This window comes from Clupea harengus, chromosome 14 (assembly GCF_900700415.2).
Source record: "Clupea harengus chromosome 14, Ch_v2.0.2, whole genome shotgun sequence".
NCBI classification, from domain to species: domain Eukaryota; kingdom Metazoa; phylum Chordata; class Actinopteri; order Clupeiformes; family Clupeidae; genus Clupea; species Clupea harengus.
In genome coordinates this window covers 3691375-3697803 of record NC_045165.1, presented here as the reverse complement: position 1 = coordinate 3697803, position 6429 = coordinate 3691375, and the positions used below count along the sequence as shown (strand labels likewise).

At 44.5% G+C, this 6429-nt stretch overlaps 1 protein-coding gene across 4 annotated transcripts in view; it reads left to right on the top strand.

Annotated features, from left to right (window-relative positions):
- LOC105909810 (zinc finger protein DPF3-like) overlaps nucleotides 1–4505 on the top strand; it is a 51256-nt gene extending 46751 nt beyond the window's left edge. For all 4 annotated transcript variants that reach the window (XM_031580168.2, XM_031580166.2, XM_031580167.2 and 1 more), the window contains exon 10: nucleotides 3070–4505. The gene's annotated coding sequence lies outside the window, so the exon portion shown is untranslated. The remainder of the gene's footprint in view (nucleotides 1–3069) is intronic.
- Nucleotides 4506–6429: the final 1924 nt, after the last annotated feature.

The following is a 6429-nucleotide window of genomic DNA, read 5'->3' as shown; positions in this document are numbered from 1 at the left end:
TTCTGCTATTGGTTGGGGACTTCCCACAGCGGCCAATCCCCACACCGTCACATGCAATCCCCACACCGTCACATGCAATCCCCACACCGTCACATGCAATCCCCTCACAGTCACACACAACTCCAGTAGTACCCAACACCATACCCTAACCAATATAATAACTGGTCAACACCATACCCTAACCAATATAATAACTGGTCAACACCATACCCTAACCAATATAATAACTGCCCAACACCATACCCTAACCAATATAATAACTGGTCAACACCATACCCTAACCAATATAATAACTGGTCAACACCATACCCTAACCAATATAATAACTGGTCAACACCATACCCTAACCAATATAATAACTGCCCAACACCATACCCTAACCAATATAATAACTGCCCAACACCATACCCTAACCAATATAATAACTGTCAACACCAACCCTAACCATTATAATAACTGCAACCATACCCTACAATATTAATAACTGGTCAACACCATACCCTAACCAATATAAATAGCTGCCCACACCATACCTAACCAATTATAATAACTGTCAACACCATACCCTAACCAATATATAACTGCGCCAACACCATACCTAACCAATATAATAACTGGTCAACACCATACCTAACCAATATAATAACTGCTCAACACCATACCCTAACCAATATAATAACTGGTCAACACCATACCCTAACCAATATAATAACTGCCACACACCAACCCTAACAATAAATAACTGGTCAACACCATACCCTAACCAATATAATAACTGCCCAACACCATACCCTAAACCAATATAATAACTGGTCAACACCATACCCTAACCAATATAATAACTGCCCAACCACCATACCCTAACCAATATAATAACTGGTCAACACCATACCCTAACCAATATAATAACTGCCCAACACCATACCCTAACCATATAATAACTGGTCAACACCATACCCTAACCAATATAATAACTGCCCAACACCATACCTAAACCAATATAATAACTGGTCAACACCATACCCTAACCAATATAATAACTGCCCCAACACCATAACCCCTAACCAATATAATAACTGCCCAACACCATACCCTAACCAATATAATAACTGGTCAACACCATACCCTAAACCAATATTAATAACTGCGTCAACACCATACCCTAACCAATATAATAATGAACCTGCCCAACACCATACCCTAAACCAATATAATAACTGGGTCAACACCATACCCCTAACCAATATAATAACTGGTCAACACCATACCCTAACCAATATAATAACTGGTCAACACCATACCCTAACCAATATAATAACTGCCCAACACCATACCCTAACCAATATAATAACTGGTCAACACCATACCCTAACCAATATAATAACTGGTCAACACCATACCCTAACCAATATAATAACTGCCCAACACCATACCCTAACCAATATAATAACTGCCCAACACCATACCCTAACCAATAGAATAACTGGTCAACACCATACCCTAACCAATATAATAACTGCCAAACACCATACCCTAACCAATATAATAACTGCCCAACACCATACCCTAACCAATATAATAACTGCCCAACACCATACCCTAACCAATATAATAACTGCCCACAACTGCCTGATGCCGCAACACGCGGCGCATGTTGTCCTCGGGATCCGTATTACTAGACTACAGAACGTCAGATTGGGAAATTCCAGTGTGTCTTTTTCTCTTCTGTGGACTGTGTTATCGTGTGCCAGTATTCCCCTCTGTGGACTGTGTTATCGTGTGCCAGTATTCCCCTCTGTGGACTGTGTTAGCGTGTGCTAGTATTCCGCTAGCAGTGTGGACTGTGTTAGCGTGTGCTAGTATTCTCCTCTGTGGACTGTGTTAGCGTGTGCTAGTATTTCCCTCTGTGGACTGTGTTATCTTGTGCTAGTATTCCCCTCTGTGGACTGTGTTAGCGTGTGCTAGTACTCCCCTCTGTGGACTGTGTTAGCGTGTGCTAGTATTCCGCTAGCAGTGTGGACTGTGTTAGCGTGTGCTAGTATTCTCCTCTGTGGACTGTGTTAGCGTGTGCTAGTATTTCCCTCTGTGGACTGTGTTATCTTGTGCTAGTATTCCCCTCTGTGGACTGTGTTAGCGTGTGCTAGTATTTCCCTCTGTGGACTGTGTTAGCGTGTGCTAGTATTCTCCTCTGTGGACTGTGTTAGCGTGTGCTAGTATTCTCCTCTGTGGAATTGTGTTAGCGTGTGCTAGTATTCCGCTTGCAGTGTGGGCAGGTGTTGGTTCTAGGCAGCTCTGAGAAAGTCCCTGTGCGTGACAGATGTGCTGAAGTCGGCATCACTGTCACACTGCAGTCATATGGGTGTGTGTGTGTGTGTGCGCGTGCGCGCGGGTATGTGCTGAGATGCTGGGGGACAAGTGTATTACTTCCAACGCATGTGCATCTAATTTAAATCTTAGATGGAGCTGGATACATGAAAAAAAAAAAAAAAACACACACACACACAGGAAGATCTCAAGTGGTGACCTCAGATTCTGGTACCCAGTGACACAATTGCATATCAGCAGCTCAGCACCCCTGTCATCACAGTTTGAAATGAGCAGTCTGATGATATGTAGCCAGGTATTTCTAGCTTATTTATTGATGGTGATTTAAAACCTTACAGACCCACGATTATTGGGTCACAATTCAGTTTGGTCATACATTTTTTGATATATTGCCATTCTGCAATCTGACCTTTAGTTGTTAAAAGGTAAAACCTTTCAAAATACCAAGCAATATAGATCACTAAATATGCTATAATGCTAACCCCAATTTAATTTGTACAATGTGTGTTTTAAAATGATACCTGAAACAAAACTACTGTTGCCTTTCAAAACATCTATAATATCCATATTTGAGTTTCTTCCCTGTGGTGAGGGAGACATTTTGTACCTACTGTTACCCTAGAGGTCTTGTTTAAAAGCCACTAGCCTATATTACGTCATGTGTATGCTACTGTAGCCTATCCTATGACCTTTGACCTGTCCATACCGGTGCATCTTACCCTATCCTCTCTGTTTCTCCTGCAGGACGGAGTGCTGTGGTGTGGGGCTCAATCATCCTGCCCTCTGATTGGACAGACCAGCCCGGACCCCTGCAAACACACACAGACCCCCCTCAGACTCCTCCAGACACACACAGATCCCTATTCACCCCCGCCAGACATACAAATCCCCATCCACTCCCTGGACACCAGAGGCCCACTCACTGAACTCAAGGGCACCTGCAAGTGATTTGATTTGAAGTTTTGTCTCTTTTTTTTTTTCTGTTCTTTTTTTTCCTGCTGAAGCTTTTCTGACTGGAGTTCAGAGCAGCCCCTGTCTCCGCGTCCCCTGCGTGGAGGACTGGTGTGGACCAATCAGAGCAGCCCGTGTCTTCGTGTCCCCGGTGTGGAGGACTGGTGTGGACCAATCAGAGCAGCCCGTGTCTTCGTGTCCCCCCTTGTAGAGGACTGGTGTGGACCGATCGGGCCTCACACACGTGTCAGAAACAATGGACTTGACCCTTAACCCTTAACCCTCCTCTTTCAAGGAAAAAAAAAAAGAAGAAGAAAACGACATGAAGGATAGAAATGAAATCGAACTGATTTGTATTTAACGAGTGTCACCGCTTTCCTCCCGAAGCCCTTGTGTTTTTCTTTCTTGTTTTGTCTACCTAAAAATCTGCTTTGCTTACTATTATTGTAGGTGTCTTTGCACATAAGACTAGTGGCCATCGAAGGATTAAAAGCCAGATGTTTTTTTTTTTAAAAGCAAACAAACAAACACACACACACACACACCAGACTTGAACCCTTGTCTATGCATGAGAAACTCAACGGAATCAGCCTGGGCAAGCGTGGTCTGGCTACACTGTTATTGTATCGCCACTGAACTGCTGCGGTCACCTGAGGCTGGCTAAGGGTCCTTGACCAAACTAATGAGGAATCATTTAATCAGCTAACAGAATCCCCTGGCTGTGTTTTTCTAATGGTTCCCATTCCCAAAGGATGGAGGCTCGCAAACTAAGGACACGTGCAGGTGCTCAGTACCAAGGCGTTTGCTGATGGTGTTGGGGTGGAGGGTTTACTGTTGGGTGGCTCTGGAGCTATGCTCTGGCTGTGCAGGCCGCTAAGCTAGGCTAGGCTAAGCTAAGCTAGCACTTATGCAGGCTGCTACGCTCAGCTAGGCTAAGCTAGCGCTAATGCAGGCTGCTAGGCTAAGCTAGCTCTAATGCAGGCTGCTAGGCTAAGCTAGCGCTAATGCAGGCTGCTAGGTTCAGCTAGGCTAAGCTAGCTCTAATGTGAAGTGACACATCAACGTCATTAAGTTCATCACTGTGCTTCGACTAGGACGCTCATAGGAAACAAAGTGACAGCCATAACTGAAAACCCAACTGGATCAGTCTCTCGCTCACTGACAGACACACACACAAACAGACACACACACACACACACACACACACACCCTCTCCACTGCATCACTCACACACACACACACACACACACACACAAACAGACACACACACACACACAAACAGACACACACACACACACATACACAGACACACACACACCCTCTCCACTGCATCTCACACACACACACACACACACAACCTCTCTGCCATGGTGCTGAATATTTTCAACAGTGACCTCTGATTAGCGCTACATCTACTAGGTGCCCCCCCCCTCAGCCTGCTCAGCCCCCCCCCCCCTTCTCTTCTATCTTACTGGGGCCATAGCTCAAACTCCCTTTAAAATGTGAAACGGGTTTAGACTCCCCACCTACATTAGCTCAGCATTGCTTTGGTTGACCCAGAAGTTGCTTGTGATGTTCTTTATGTCCCCGTGTCGTGGAGTTGACAGACAATCGACTCGTACGACTGCTTCGGATCTGTTTCTCTTAGCCCTGTGGTCTCAGTCAACAGCCCCACTGTGGACTCAAAACACCAAACTCAGGCATCTGATGTAAACTACTGTTGATTGTTCTCTCCAGACTTGTGTGTGTGTGTGTGTGTGTGTGTGGGTGTGTGTGTGTGTGTGGGTGACTGACTTCAGGGGTGACAGATCAGGACCAGAATAGGCTGCCGTCTGGTTACTCCCTCCCTCCCTGCCGCATGATAGTGTGCCCCCCCCCCCCCCCAAATAAAAAGTGGAGAGTATGGACTATTGCCATAAACACAGCAATAAGCTGAAATTCAAAAGATTTTGTGTTCGAGTGATGAAAGGCGGTAGGATTCAAAGCCAGTTGCTACAAATGAATTATGGTTTGGACAACAGAGTGTCTATAGTCAACTCTTTCAAAGAAGTAAATGAATAAACACATACTGTCAGCTCAAAGTTGGAAGAGTGTTACTCTGTGTTGACATGTGTATGGGTGTCGTAAATGTGAGATGGCACCTCTTCATCAGCCATTTTGAAACCATTGAATTACTGTCATTCATGCCTCTCTATTTCCTCCTCCTGGTGGTACACAACCATAGTTTATTTCGCCTGTATGGAAAATGTCGTTACACACAGTCTCAGATTTGCAAGGGGAGGATCTTTTTCTTCTCTCTCCCTCTCTCTCTCTCGCTTGCTTTCTCGCTCTCTCACACACATGCATTGTTTTCCCCTCAGGGACCCTGTCTGTTCCTTACAATGAATATTTTTCTTGAAAAGTGATAAATGTGCGATCTTCCTTCACCCCACTGTCTCCTCGTTAGAGTCTACATAGTACCTGACTTACGGGCGCGCGGAGTAGCATTGGCGAAAAGCCCTCATTTCATAAGTGTCAGACACCCAGTTATTTTAGTATTGAGCGTGACGTACTGTGTGGTACGCTGGTGACATCCCCAGCGATCGGATCACGTACTGCTCCTTCTGAAAGTGTGTGAACATCATCATCATCATCGTTATGATCTTCGACTACTTTGGATGAACAAAACGGTGTAATCTAATGAATTTATTGGAAGCCTCGCGTACCTCGTAAAGGTGCCAGGGACAGCAATAAGCCTGTGTGTTTTGGGCAATCCTGGAAAGCTTCAGGATGGGAACAGGAACCAGTCTGAGGTGAATTTTACGCTAACTGGTCGTTATGTCTTCAGCTGTAAATATTGTGGAAAGATGGAAAGAATGAAGTCTTTGTTAGTGAAGTTATTTTTATTGTAATGACATTAAAATAATGAGACTATCAACTATCTCTGTTGGGATGTCTGTGGTTGACTTTTCAGTGATCTTTAATTTCGAAGACGCTACAATTGTGCTCAAAGGTACTTAAAGGAGATCAAAGGAGCATATGTCCTGAATATGCAAAAATACTGCTAGACCAATTTACCTTACATTAACACAAAATACCTGAGTTGACGTTTCCCTGAGTGTCTTTGTGGTGTCCCCAGCGTTCTGATCCTGAAACGCGCCTCCATCAGTCCAT